The sequence below is a fragment of the Podarcis muralis genome, chromosome Z, assembly GCF_964188315.1.
Source record: "Podarcis muralis chromosome Z, rPodMur119.hap1.1, whole genome shotgun sequence".
NCBI lineage: Eukaryota > Metazoa > Chordata > Lepidosauria > Squamata > Lacertidae > Podarcis > Podarcis muralis.
Window position 1 is genome coordinate 15,910,962 of NC_135673.1, and position 13,837 is coordinate 15,924,798.

Sequence of the window (13,837 nt, forward strand, 5' to 3'; positions counted from 1 at the left end):
ACATTTTATATTCAGATAATTTAAACAACATTGTCGCGTGCTGCCCAAGTCACTGAGCTGCGCAAAATTCCAAGGGTTCCAGGTGCTTATGCCATGTTCAGTTTCCTTGGAAGCAGGGATGGTGGATGCTAGTGTTTAAGGATATATGGGTTTATTTACACAAATTTAGCCTGGTCTCCCAAGGTCCAACACTCTAGTCCAGGGGTCAGCAAACTTTTTCAGCAGGGGCTGGTCCACTCTCCCTCAGACCTTGTGGGGCGCGGACAATATGGGGGGGGGGATGAACGAATTCTCTATGCCCCACAAATAACCCAGAGATGCATTTTAAATAAAAGGACACATTCTACTCATGTAAAAACACGCTGAGTCCTGGGCTGTCCATGGGCCAGATTTAGAAGGCGATTGGGCCGGATCTGGCCCAGGGCCTTAGTTTGCCTACCCATGCTCAACACCAACCCTTTGAATTGTTCTCAGAAACGTACTGGAAACGTATCTAGTTGGTGGCTATCATTGCCTAAGTCTTCCAACATTCATGGAGTTGCCCATTGGTTCAACATTTTTTCTTACAGGTCTTTTCAGTGCTATTTTTCTAGAAAAAGAGGTGCCAACGGTCGCCATGAACTCCTCCCTGTTCTCTTAGAATGGCAATGGCATCAACCTGAGAGGTGCTGGAGTTAAGCTCCTGTAAGCTCCACCTGAAAAAAAGCCCTATGTCTTTCACAAAGCATGTCAGATAAATAGTGGTGGTTGGTGCCTATTTCAACTGCTAGGGTAGAAAACAGGGAGCCCAAACAGTAGGTGGAGCCAGAGCCAATGAGAGGGAGGAGCCAACTAATTCTAGTTTGGTCCACATCTCCTCCCTAGTGAGCAACACTGAGACTAAGGAGGCGGAAGCCGATAGGCCGGTCCACCCCTGGATGAGATGTCAAAAAAGAAGGCAACTGGTTGGGAGCTGGCTGGGGGTATACAGGTTGGCAGCGCAGTGCTCCATTCACCCCAATGGACCAGCCTCCACTGCAGATAACCAATCAGGCCACTCTGCCAAACCTCCAAATTGCAGGGGCCCCCATCTCTATTTTTTACTATTACAATCAGGATTTGGGCCCTAAAGTTCTAACCACCCTCTGATGATTGCACTAAGGAGTAAGGGTTGCCATATATCCAGAACTCCCCTGACATAGCTCGTATTCGGCCCTCGTAAACAGTGTCCACATGGAAATCGCTTAAATGTCTGGAAAATTCCAGACCTATGGCAGCCCATGTCGGAAGTGTTGTTTTTGGCAAATTTCATTAAAAATAGCTCAAAAGCTCAACAACTTTGGGCAAAAAAAGCACTAAACAACTTTTGTGTCACTTTTTTGAAATATGGCAACCCTACGATAGCTATGAGCACTCATTTGATGATAATTGGCATTGATAGCTCTGGGATTTGGTACTAATGGATCAACTAACATGCCGATGTTGTGCACACCAGAAAATTCAAGCCACAGAAAAATTCTATGCAGTCTGGTTAAGTTTTATTTCTTATGCAAAGATTAATGAACATGGATAAAAACCACCAAGTTCAAGGTCTTTTCAAGGTCTTGTCAAAGACTTTGAACATATCTACACTATACATTTAAACTGTGCTCTTTTTCTAGAAAAAAATGGTGCTGGAACTCACCATGAATGCCTCCCTTGTTCTCTTAGATTGGCAATGTCACCTACCTGAGAGGTGCCAGAACTGAGTTCCGGCAAGTTCTGACTCAAAAAAGCCCTGGAATTAAAGTAAGGTTACCAGATTTTTTTCAATGAATCTGGGGACATTTTTTTAACAAAAAAAGAAGGATTTTTTTAAAAGTTATTTTTTTTTTAAATTAAGAAATCTCTTTTGTGGTCTCCTCTGTCGTGCAGCCTTCCTCTGGGCCCCGACCTGCTCTCTTGGAGCGCTAGCCACAGTGGAGGAGGCTCAGATTGGGCCTGGGTTTGGCCACATGTCCTTGCCCTCCTGGTACTCTCCTACATCTCGTCCTCAGTTGGCGCAGCTAGGTCAGGGCTCCCCTCTTTTTTCTCCTTCCTCTTTCACTCTCTTCCTTCTCCTCCTCTCCTCCTCCTCCCTGTGTCAGCCCCGGAGCATAGCTGGGCTCTCGCTCCCGGCTCGATTTGGGTCACGGGGCAGGGGTAGCGGTTCCCCAGTTGACGCAGCAGATGTCCCCAGATCCCCCTTGGCAGTGGCAGTGGCAGCAGCAGTCTCAGCAGCCCAGAGCCAGCCTGGTAGCACAGTTGGCTCTGGCTGGCTTCAGGAGCTGCTTGCTGCTGTGGCATCCACCATTTTGCCTCGCCAGAAGTCCCCATATGATGTGTCTCGTGCCGTTGAACTAATCATGCAACATTCATTCCCTACTAATAAATCTACAACACTTAAAATATAAATCCAGGGACGTTAAATTAAATCCGAGGACATTCCGGGTACGGATTTTGTCCAGGGACAGATTTGTAAATCCGGGGACTGTCCCCGGGAAATGGGGACATCTGGTAACCATAGTTTAAAGCACATTTCATGAGCATGGCTTCCCCCACAAAATCTTGGGAACCACTTTACTCATTGCTGAGAAAAAAAATTCAGTACTCTTAGCAAATTAAAGTTCTTAGGATTCTTTGGAGGGGAAGCAGTGTCCTATAAATAGGCTTTAAATGTATTGTACAGATGTGCCCATGTTTTGATACATTTTGTGGGAATTGATCACTGCACATTCCCATTCATTTTGCTATATTGTTTGGTTTTTGTAAAATCAATACAAATAGTTATAAAAACACATGTGTTACATATGTTATAGATGTTTGTAATAAATGTGTATATTATATACATGTTCAGAAAGTTTATGTGGAGTGTATGGGGTGTTAGGGGAGGGGTAGAATCTCTGGTGGGGGACATGTCATATTCCTTCTGGGGTTGTCCCCCTTTGGTCCCCAACCTGCACTCAGCTCTCACCTGTAGCTCCTAGAAGCTGTCAGCATGGGACTGCGGTCACACCCCAGTAACATCTTTGATTGGTTGGCTAAACTAGGAAAAGTTTTCCATCTAGAAGGAAAACTCTGATCCTAAACCTCTGCTGCCTTGTGGGATTCTTCAGGAGAAGAAAGGGCTATGGAGTAAACCCTACACAAATATGGAATGGAGTCCCTAAGACAGTTGAATGGCGCCTTGTGTGCCTCCTTCCGGTAACCCCTGCAGCCAAGCTGCTGCCAAGGGTGTTGCTGTGCTTTTCTTTGGGTCACAGCAGCAAGGCTGAGAGGGGACCACTGTCTGGGCAGCCCAGGACCTCTGTACACACTTCCCAGGTTTGCACCCATGGGAGCTCACTTCAGTGCTGCTAACACAGCTGTTTGACTTCAACCCAGAGGTGCACTTCGTTGTCTCTTGAGACAGATGGATGCCAATAAAATATGTTTATATATTTATTTTGATTTATTTATGATACATTTCTTATCCAAAGCCTTAAATATAGGGCTGAAATCATGGTGGCCATTTATCCATTGTCCCCCATAAAGGAAGTGCATCACCCCTGAAAGAGGAAAACAAATCTGCACTAAAAAATTATGCACTCATTTAGATCTATAGTTGCAAATTAGAAAGAAATACTATAATGTAAAGATAAATACATTTCCCTTTAATGGGGAAGAATGTGACCAGGTGCCATGTCCAGGTGCTCGATACTGATAAACGTATATTTCAAGGACTCTGATCTCTTTTCTTATCTTTAAGCTGAACTTGCACCAGGTGGCCTTCAAATGGAGAACACTTTGGAATAACAGACTGCCCTGTAAAAAGTCCTGGGATATGGTCTTGAAGGTACACGAGACCAGCATCTTGCTGAAGTTAAGCAGGTCTGGGTCTGATCAAAATCTGAATAGAAGACTATCTGGGAACTACACATACATCACCTTGAGTTCCATGATTGAAGAAAAAGGGTATGTCTCTCTTTACTATTGTTATGTATTGGGTTTAACCCATTTTATGTTGCAAGGCGTGTTCTAACCAATCACAGAAGCGTTGGTAGACGAACGTTCTAATGGTAAGTAAGCGCATGTTCTCTCAACTGTCAACATGCTTGGCATTATTATCGTGTTGTCCAGTCAGTTTGGTTCTTGTGTTCCTATGAGTGAGCTGTTGTCACTAACAAATGTTGAATAAACTTAGTTGAGGAACTTATACTGCCTTGGGCTTCTGACTTTTTCCGAACATTTAACATTGGCAACAAGGATGGGATATTGATGAGCTCCCACCGGCTGCCAGAGGCCCAAGACCGCACCGCAGCACCACCGCCTGCTGCCTCGCAGTAAGTGCGACCTCACCACCACGCTGGACTCAGCAAATAGTCCCAGAAACAAGACCGCTCCTGCCACTTCTTCGCAACTACCCACAATCACACAAGCGACTGCTCCAGGTCTGAGGATGGCTACCACTGGACTTCAATATGAGCCATCCTGCAGAATGGCCGCAGTGGCTCTGCCAAATAAGGAGCTATGTCCAACTACAAGGCTTCACTAGGGAGGCAGACAAGGTGGATGTGCTACTGACGGTGCTGGGAAGTTCCGCCATCACTCTACTGGAAAGTCTGATGGCACCCAGGGACATAGAGGCATGCACTTTCGATGAGCCGACACAGGCTACAACAAGACACCTCACGCCTCAGCCAACTAAGAACCACCACCACTATGACTTTGCACACAGACAGCAACAAGCGCAAGAGTCAGCGAGTGAATACATCATAGCGCTCCGGGTGATTGCGATGTATTGTCAATTCGCTGACATCGAGGAACGACTCCTCGAAAGGTTCAACAGTGGCATGCGAGACAGCCATCTCCTCTGCAAGCTACTGGCAAAAGACGACATCACGATGATGGAAGCAATGAATATGGCCACGGCCTTTGGGAAGGATAGCGCCCATGAGGCGGCCTTGCAGCCTACGTACCGAAAGGAGAACTCACCGCATCCAGCAAGACCGGTCGTCTTCCGTAGGTCCCCACAATGAGGATGTCCACTGAGCTTCGGACCGATCCGACCGACACCACCGCTCGCAAGCTACGAGCGCATCATTGAACCAGCGTTCATCTGACACACCTCGAGGGACCTGCGCCAGCTGCAGAGAAAACCACGAGCGTCGGACATGCAGGTTTTGGGACGCCACATGTCGCCATTGTGGGAAGACTGGGCACATTGGTGAAGTCTGCCGCTCCAAGACCTCTGCAGCATGACCAAGCAATGTGTCCATGAGGCCTACATAGAGGAGGAGTTACAGTCCATCTCTCCAGCCAGGGTACTTCAACTTCTGTCTCTGGGGTCCAATAAGCTTAGGGTACAACTCAAGATAGAGAGAACCCCGTGCACTATAGAGTTGGATACCGGCTCATCCTATTCCATAATATCTGCTAAGACTCTGAAAGAGCTTTGCCCTAACGGCGGTCCTCCTCTCCGGCCCCCGTAGTGCTGCAGGACTTCCACAGAAAAAGAATTGAGCTAAAGGGGGTGGGCACCTTCAAGGTCCAGTTTAAGAAGTACACAAAGAATTTGAACCTCATCATAACTGAAGGCCCATTCACTAGCCTTCTAAGCCTAGCATGGTTCGGGCCGTTAGGCTTAGGTATTTCAGGGTTTAATCAGATTTCCCCGGGGGCAGATTTCGAATCAATCTGCCAGGAGTTTCGAGCAGTCTTCAATGGAAGCCTGGGCCTGCACAACGGACTCCAGATTTCCCTACGACTCAACTCCACTGTACAACCCATTCAGGTCAAGGCCCGTAGAGTCCCGTTTGCGCTTAAACCCAACATTGCTGCCGCAACCACGAAAGATAGGCTGTTGTCCCGCGTCTCGGACTAGGTGGGGAGGGGGTGACCCGGGAAGCTAGGTCCAGAATTTTCATGCTACACAGCCTGCAAAGACAAGCTGTCTACTCACCGAGGATGCGTGTTATGGGGTATCCGTGTCATAGTCCCGTCCCGTCCCCCGCCCCGTTAAGGAAAAAAGTCTTAGAAGGGCTGCATGTGTCTCACCCGGGGATCGTCTGGATGAAAGCATTGGCCCATAGCTATGTACGGTGGCCAGGCATAGATGCAGAGATAGAGGGCTGGGTGAAACGTTGCGAGTCCTGCCAGGTCTCCTGGCCGGATCCACCCAAGGCACCAGTAGTTCTGGGAGTCCACACAGTCCCCATGGTCTCGGGTGCACGTGGATTTCGTGGGGCCTTTTCAGGGCCAACACTTCCTAATAGTGGTCAATTCTTAGTCCAAGTGGCTCGAGGTGGTGCTGACCTCAACCGTGTCCCCTAGAGTGACTATAAATGTGCTCAGGAAGCTATTTGCGACACACAGCTTGCCAGACACACTGGTGAGTGATAATGGGACCGCTTTTACTTCGGCGGAATTCAAAGAATTTGTAACCAAGAATGGAATCCGCCACATTCGTTCCGCTCCTTTTCACCCAGCCACTAATGGCCAAGCTGAATGCATGGTCCATACTACCAAAGATGCACTTAGGCGCATAGTGCATGGAGACTGGACTCTCCAGTTAGTGGAGTTCTTATTGGCCCAACACATCACCCCAAGTGCAGTGACTGGCCGGAGCCCAGCGAAGTTGCTTATGGGGAGGAGGCTCACTACCCTCCTTGATCGCATGCACCCCAACTGGGCTCTTGAGCAATGACCATCCGCTGTGGTGCGGGGGGCTCCAAGAGGGTTCTCCCCGGGGGACACTGGGTACGTCCAAAACTGTGGGCCCGGACACAGTTGGGTTCCTGGTATCATTGCCCCCTGTACAGGTCCGGTTTCCTACGATGTAGGGTTGGAGGAGGGACTGGTTTGGAAGAGACACCTTGACCAGATCAGAGCCAGGGCACTTCCAAACACGGAACTTCAAGTGGAAAACAGAGGACAGAAAAATGGGTACTTCAGGAGATTCTATGCCCAGGCCAGGGTGGGAACCAGACGGGTTGCCGGTGACTGAGTTATCCCAGCAGGGCGACTACAGGCCGGAATCCTCAGTGGCTCCATCGGCAGTGACCCCTTCCGAGCCGGCCTTGCTGACCGCCCCACTCAGACTGCGTGTACCAGAGGAACCTCGTGGGTCACCCACCTCCTGGGTACTGGAGGAACCTCCTGGGTCACCCACTCGAGCACAGGAACCATGACAGTCCCAGCGGGAGCAGAAAATGCCGGCACACCTTGATGACTATGTTTGTTCCTTTTGTTAGGAAGTTGGGGGGGGAGGAGTGTTATGTATTGGGTTCAACACATTTTATGTTACAAGGCACGTTCTAATCAATTGTAGAAGCGTTGGTAGACGAACGTTCTAATGGTAAGTAAGCGCATTCTCTTTCAACTGTCAACATGCTTGGGATTATTATCGTGTTGTCCAGTCAGTTTGGTTCTTGTGTTCCTATGAGTGAGCTGTTGTCACTGACAAATGTTGAATAAACTTAGTTGAGGAACTTATACAGTGGTACCTCAGGTTAAGAACTTAATTTGTTCTGGAGGTCTGTTCTTAACCTGAAACTGTTCTTAACCTGAAGCACCACTTTAGCTAATGGGGCCTCCTGCTGCCGCTGCACCACCGCCGCACGATTTCTGTTCTCATCCTAAAGCAAGGTTCTTAACCCGAGGTAATATTTCTGGGTTAGCGGAGTCTGAAACCTGAAGCGTATGTAACCTGAAGCATATGTAACCCAAGGTACCACTGTACTGCCTTGGGCTTCTGCCTTTTTCTGAACATTTAACAACTATATTATCTCTAGTCCATCACCGTGCTGTTTTCATTGGCTTCTCCTAAGGGACTAAAGGCAGAGTGGGTGGGAGCAGGAGGAAAAGGAGGGGGCTCTTGTTTGTAGAAAATAACTTGAAGAGAGGTTAAGGAAAAGCCTTCCTGCAGAGAAGAAGGGTCTCTCTGTGTATGACACCTTCAGCTTTCTGATGACAAGGTGGAAGAGAAGGGAGGAATTGGGTGGACGTAAAGGTGGCGTATGGAGGAAGGGAGAAAATATGGTTGGGAGGGAGGTAGATGGGTGAGACAGTTTAGGGTTCTGGGGATGAGGAAGCTTGAGAGGAGAAGGAATTGGGGAGAGGGAGGAGGAAATGGATGGAGTTAAAGGGGGCATTTCCAGGAGGCACTAAGATAAATAAAGGGGAATATGTCAGCATCATTTTCTTCCTTGTCTGTTCCTTAGCTGCCTCATATGAGAATGATAAAGGATGACGAGCCCTCACTTATTCTGTAAAACCTGCACACATTTCATCTCACCCCAGCAATGTGTTGTGAAAATGAAGTGCTAGATCAGGGGTCAGCAAACTTTTTCAGCAGGGGGCCAGTCCACTGTCCCTCAGACCTTGTGGGTGGCCGGACTATATTTTTTGGGGGGGGGGGGAATGAACGAATTCCTATGCCCCACAAATAACACAGATGCATTTTAAATAAAAGGACACATTCTACTCATGTAAAAACACGCTGATTCCCGGACCATCCACGGACCAGATTTAGAAGGTGATTGGGCCGGATCCAGCCCCTGGGCCTTAGTTTGCCTACCCATGTCCTAGATTCAATGTAGTAATTTAGAACAGGTATTTCATTAACTAGTAAACACCCATGTACGAAAAACATACATAACAACACAGCTCATACCCTCCAACCACCCCAGTTTTTGTGGGACATCCCGGATTCACAGAACCATTCCCAGCTTCTGTTTGGATCCAGGAATGTCCCACTTTCCCCCTCCATAACCGCCGCTGTTGAGCTCAGGAGGAGGATGAGCTGGCAGAGCCTCTCCATGGCCACCGCTGCCAGCCTCCTCCCTTTGGCAGCTCATAGTGGCTACTGGAGAGTGGGCAGAACAGAGGTGTAGCTAGGGGGCAGGGGGTGCACTGGGCACCAATCACCCAGGAGGCACCACTTACCATGGGGCTTGCAGTGCACCCAAACTACGCATCTCTCCTGGGAATGACGCAATGGCTTGGGCGCCTGCAGGCTCTGCACTGCATGGGGCTTGCGTCCACCCTCCACATCCCCCTCAGCAGCCCTACAGCTGAGGGAGACGAGGTCGACAGACTGCATGCAAGCTCCACACTGCTTTTTTGCCTTCTATTGACTCAATAGAAGGCAAATTCCTGTGTTCCACACCAGGCCTCAATTAAAAAACATTCCCTTTTTGCTGGCCCTGAAGTCTGAGTGGAGTGAGTTTGTACAGACCTAAAACATAATTCTTAGCACCTTCACTGAACAGTAGAGCCCAGGATCTTTTGCAGGGGGAAGCCATGACAGTTAAGCTGTATATTTGTAGTGTAGATAATATGTGCTACTAGCTGCAACCAGACACCTTCGAGTTACTTTTGTTGTTATGTGAGGTAAATGTGATGTCAGAAAGAGAGCTACAACTGTTGGCAACACATGTTGAGATATATAGAGGGGCAAATGTGCATCAGGCAGGAAACTTGAAGCGGGAACCATGGCCGTTTTCCATGCCACCTTCCCCAAGAAACTCTGTTGTAAGGCAAGTGTGCCGTAAAATTACGTCAAGATCAGGAAGGAAAACGATCTGGCATTTGGGCACTCTTGACAACCCCAGGGCCTGTGGTGTTTTTGAAATGGATCAGCTAGGCAGCTGACAGCTTAAAGCTGACAGAAAGATTGACGGCGTTTTTGTGAGGAAAGAAAAACAGCGGCAAAATGAAGCTCGGGGGGGGGGGGGAGCTGAGGGAATCAGACAGCATCAAATGGTAATTGAAAGAGGAGGAAATTACAGTTCTTAAACACTCCCCAGAAACAAATTTTTGATGTAAATCTTTTTTCTCTCATTCATATATATATATATATATATATATATATATATATATATATATATGACAAGAAAAGAAATCTTGATTCAACAACACTCTTCTCCTCACAAGAGCTTGCGCATACAGACACACACACCCCTTTCTCAACACACACACACACACACACACAAGCATTCAGGAGAATCAAAATTAGTTGTGACAGCTGAAATTCTGTACTCATCTAAGGACATTTTGACAGGGTACTTAAAAAAAATACACATAAGAAGAAAAGAGGAAAGTGGTTCGGCGTAGCACTAGGGGGTGAGGGGGATGTGGGGGGATTCAAAGTGATACAAGACGCATAATTCGAACCTCCTTGGATTGCAAAGCTCCTTTTACCTAAGGGGCCTGCTGCCTTATTTTTATCCAAATGGCTCAATTACCTCAAAGCCCCACAGAGAAAATTATGGATGCTGGCCTTTATTTTCTCTCGCTCTTCCTTCCTTCATTTCTCTCTCTCTCTCTCTCCCTCTCTCTCATCTCAACAACTGTAGATATTTTGTTTTCTTTACATTCTCTTTTGTTTTGGGGTGTTTGGTTTCCCCCCCTCTCCCCATCCCCTCATGGTTATCAGGGAGGTGGGTGTGGGTGCGTGTGTGCGCACACACACCTTAAATGTGTTCTCATAAAGGTTTAAGAAATTTCAAGAAATTATGAAAATTTGGAGGCGAGTGGTGGGGGGGGCAATGAGTTGTGGAAATAAAATGAAATAAATAAATAACGTGAAGACCAATTTTTCTCAGGTAAATATTCCCACTGCGCCTTCTCACACACACCCCCCCACATCCCCTCTCTCAAATTCACTCACTCTTTTTGCACAGTCACCCCACCTCTCATTTTCATTTTCCCCACCTCTCTTTTCACTGCCCCCCTTTTCCCACCACTCCATTTTCTCTTCTTTCGTACACCTCTTAAAGCTTCCGTAATAGCAGCCTGTTTGGCACTTCACTCAGCCTCAATGAGAAAATATCCCCTCTCCCCATCGACGGCTTCGTTATTTCCAAACCCTGCAATAGCTCCTTTGCAAAAGGGCCACGGGGAGTAGCCATTTTTCGGCATTTTCCTTTGCCTCATGTTTGTCATCCTTCGAATTACCACTCCGGGGGGTTCTGCTCGGACCAACACTGGGCCTCGCTATTCACGCCTCTCCTGCTCCTTGAGATCATGCAGGGAGAAATTAGTTATTTATTTTGAGCGCCCGCTGCAACTCGTTTTATCTTCAGAAGTGTTTGTTTTGATTACTGGCAGGGGGAGGGGAGCAAAAAGAACGAGGCTCAGCAGGGAACAGCTTTGGAAACGCTGAGCCGTGGCGGCCTCACGGCCCCTCCACACCCAGCAGGGAGTGCTAGAGAGAAGTGTGCAGTGGATATGTAGTGTGTGTTTGTATATATAACAGACAGACAGACAGATATGGTTGCATATGGGGGTGAAGAATGTTAGCAGAATGAGTGCAATGAAGCAGACAGAGTCCAGAGAAAGAGAAAAGTGATATTACTTCACTGATGTAAAAAGGAGGATAGCTGCAGTAGTTTTTCACAAGGGGAGTCATTCCATTCAGGGCCAGCCCACCCATGAGGCCAGGTGAGACAACTGCCTTAGGCAGCAGGATCTACCAGAACGGCAGATCCCAATGTCAGTCTTCCTTCCCCAGTTGTTCCTGATGTAGATCTTTCCTCACCTTATCCCCTGGTAGGAAGTGGTGGGACCATTTCAGGTTCCACCTCAGGTGCCCAAATGTCTTGGGCTGGCCCTGGTTGCAGTTTTTGTGTCCACTTTGTCCTCACATCCAAACTTAGCAGGTGGTAAGTGCAAAGAATAGGGCTGGGCCATAGGCAGGAACACCTGAATCCATACCTAGGAGGTACCAAGGTATTCTGAGCAACTTGGGCAGATGAAAACCAGGAGCCTGAAATCTGGCAAGCACAACATTTATCTCTGCTTATCTGCCAGAGGCAACAGGAAGGACACAGTCTTGCTGTATATACCAAGCCTGGATAATTCCAGACGACTTTGTACCATCTGCTAAGTCAGTGCTAAGGAAACTGGCCCTCCAGGTGTGGATGGACTCCAATTTCCATTAGCTTCAGCCAGCATAGCTGATGATCAGGGATGCTGGCAGTTATAGTACAAAAACTTAGGAGGTCCACAAGTTCCCCATCCCTGGTTCAGAAGAGGAGGAGGAGGAGACAGAGACAGGTGGTAATAGTGTCTATATTTAAGTTATTCTAAGAGACCAGAAGATAGATAGATTTTCAGACAGTTGGCATATATTCTGAATGGCCTCTCCGAATGGAGAGTTCTAATGAAGCAGCCTTCTCATTGACAATCAGGCCTGGGGACTTCAGGATTTTTTTTATTTCTGACACTGACAGATGGACACTCCAACTGCAAACCTATAATCCTTTGATTTTTCTTGGTGTTCAATGTGTTTAACTCCTCCTTCCCTGAAAATGCAGGAAGCCCCTTGGAGTCAGAGAGTTATAAAGAGCATATTAAAGGGTCAAGACCAAGAGATGAAATGCAGCTACTTCCTCCCTAGAGATGAAATTGGTACCAATATCTATTAACACACACTCTCTCTTTAAATCCATTTGAGCTTTGAGACAATGAGTGTTGTGGGTTGATTTGTTAAAATGCCACATTCTGCTTTGTTATTTTAACTGATCTCTATAGGTTCGGTATCAGGACAGCAGTAATTATTTTAAAGGGCGAGTGGAGAACCTCAGGTCTGGGGCCCCAAAACAACCCTCCAGGGCTTGCCATCTGGCCCTTGAAATTCTCCCTAGGCCACACCCTTCATCACCCTTCCTTTGCACCCTCCTCAATCGTTTTTCTCTACTGGGATATGTCCTTGAACTGTATATTGCTTACTTTGACAGAGGATGGGAAGAGGTGTATGTGTTTAGAAACATCTAACTTGTTAAGGGATGTAATTTAAAAAATCAAAGCAGTTTGCAGCAATAAAACATAAAACTGCACAATAGGCCTAGCAAAATAGAAAAGTTTTCAGCGGGTGTTTAAAAGTTGATACAGAAGACACACACTGAATCCTACTGGCAGAGTATTCTGCAGGACTGAGCTGATGACCCGAAAGGCTCAGTTTCTTGTTAAATGAATGACCAACTACCTTCCTGCAGATGATCTCAGTGATTTCACTGGGATAGAAAGGTTTAGGCGTTAGCCACCATCAATCTGTTAGCCACCATCCATCCTCCACCCACCTCCAGACACTCACACAGGACAATCACTGCCTCCACTGATTCCAATTTAAAAGAAAGGTAGAGCTGGGTATCACCCGCATACTGGTTAACACCCATCCCCAACTCCCTGATGATCTCTCCCAGCAGCTTCATATAGATGTTGAAAAGCATGGGGGAGAGGACAGAGCTCTGAGGTACCCCACAGGCGAGAGCCCAGGGCTCTGAACACTCATCCTCCAGCATTACTTTCTAGACATAGCCCAGGAGTAAGGAGCAGAACTACTGCATAACAATGCCCCTTGCTCCCAACTCCTCTAGAAGCTCCAGAAGGATACCATGATCAATGGTATCAAAAGCTGCTGCTAGATCCAGCAGAAAATTGTAAGTTCAACCTGATTGGTGGAAGGTACCAGTTTTACAGGTTGCCTTCATCGGTGGGAGAGATTATTATGTCTCACTGGTCAGTTGCCCACCTTTAGCTGGACAGTGTCCAGTAAATAAAGTGTTGACCTGTCATAGTCCACTTGCTTCAGTGGGTGCTTGGAACTCAGAGTGTCACTAAACAAGTGGACTGAACTGATTCAGGCAAAAGAAAGAAAGAAAGAAACTGTCTTGTGCCTAGATAGCTAGAATGTCAGGACCATTTCAGGTCAATGATTCACGGAAGATGGCCATCATCGACCATGAACTGAGAATGCTCATCACTGATGTTGCCACTCTACAGGAGACCAGACTCATTTCAAATGGCTGCCTCAGAGAAATATACTACACCTTTTTCTGGCAAGGAGAGCATCCAG

At 47.3% G+C, this 13,837-nt stretch overlaps 1 long non-coding RNA gene across 2 annotated transcripts in view; it reads left to right on the plus strand.

Moving 5' to 3' along the window:
- Positions 1-13,837, plus strand: part of LOC114589484 (uncharacterized) — a 31,597-nt gene that overhangs the window by 390 nt on the left and 17,370 nt on the right. For both annotated transcript variants that reach the window (XR_013391354.1, XR_013391353.1), the window contains exons 2-3: positions 1,690-1,767; positions 3,746-3,951. This is a non-coding gene — a long non-coding RNA (uncharacterized LOC114589484). The remainder of the gene's footprint in view (positions 1-1,689; positions 1,768-3,745; positions 3,952-13,837) is intronic.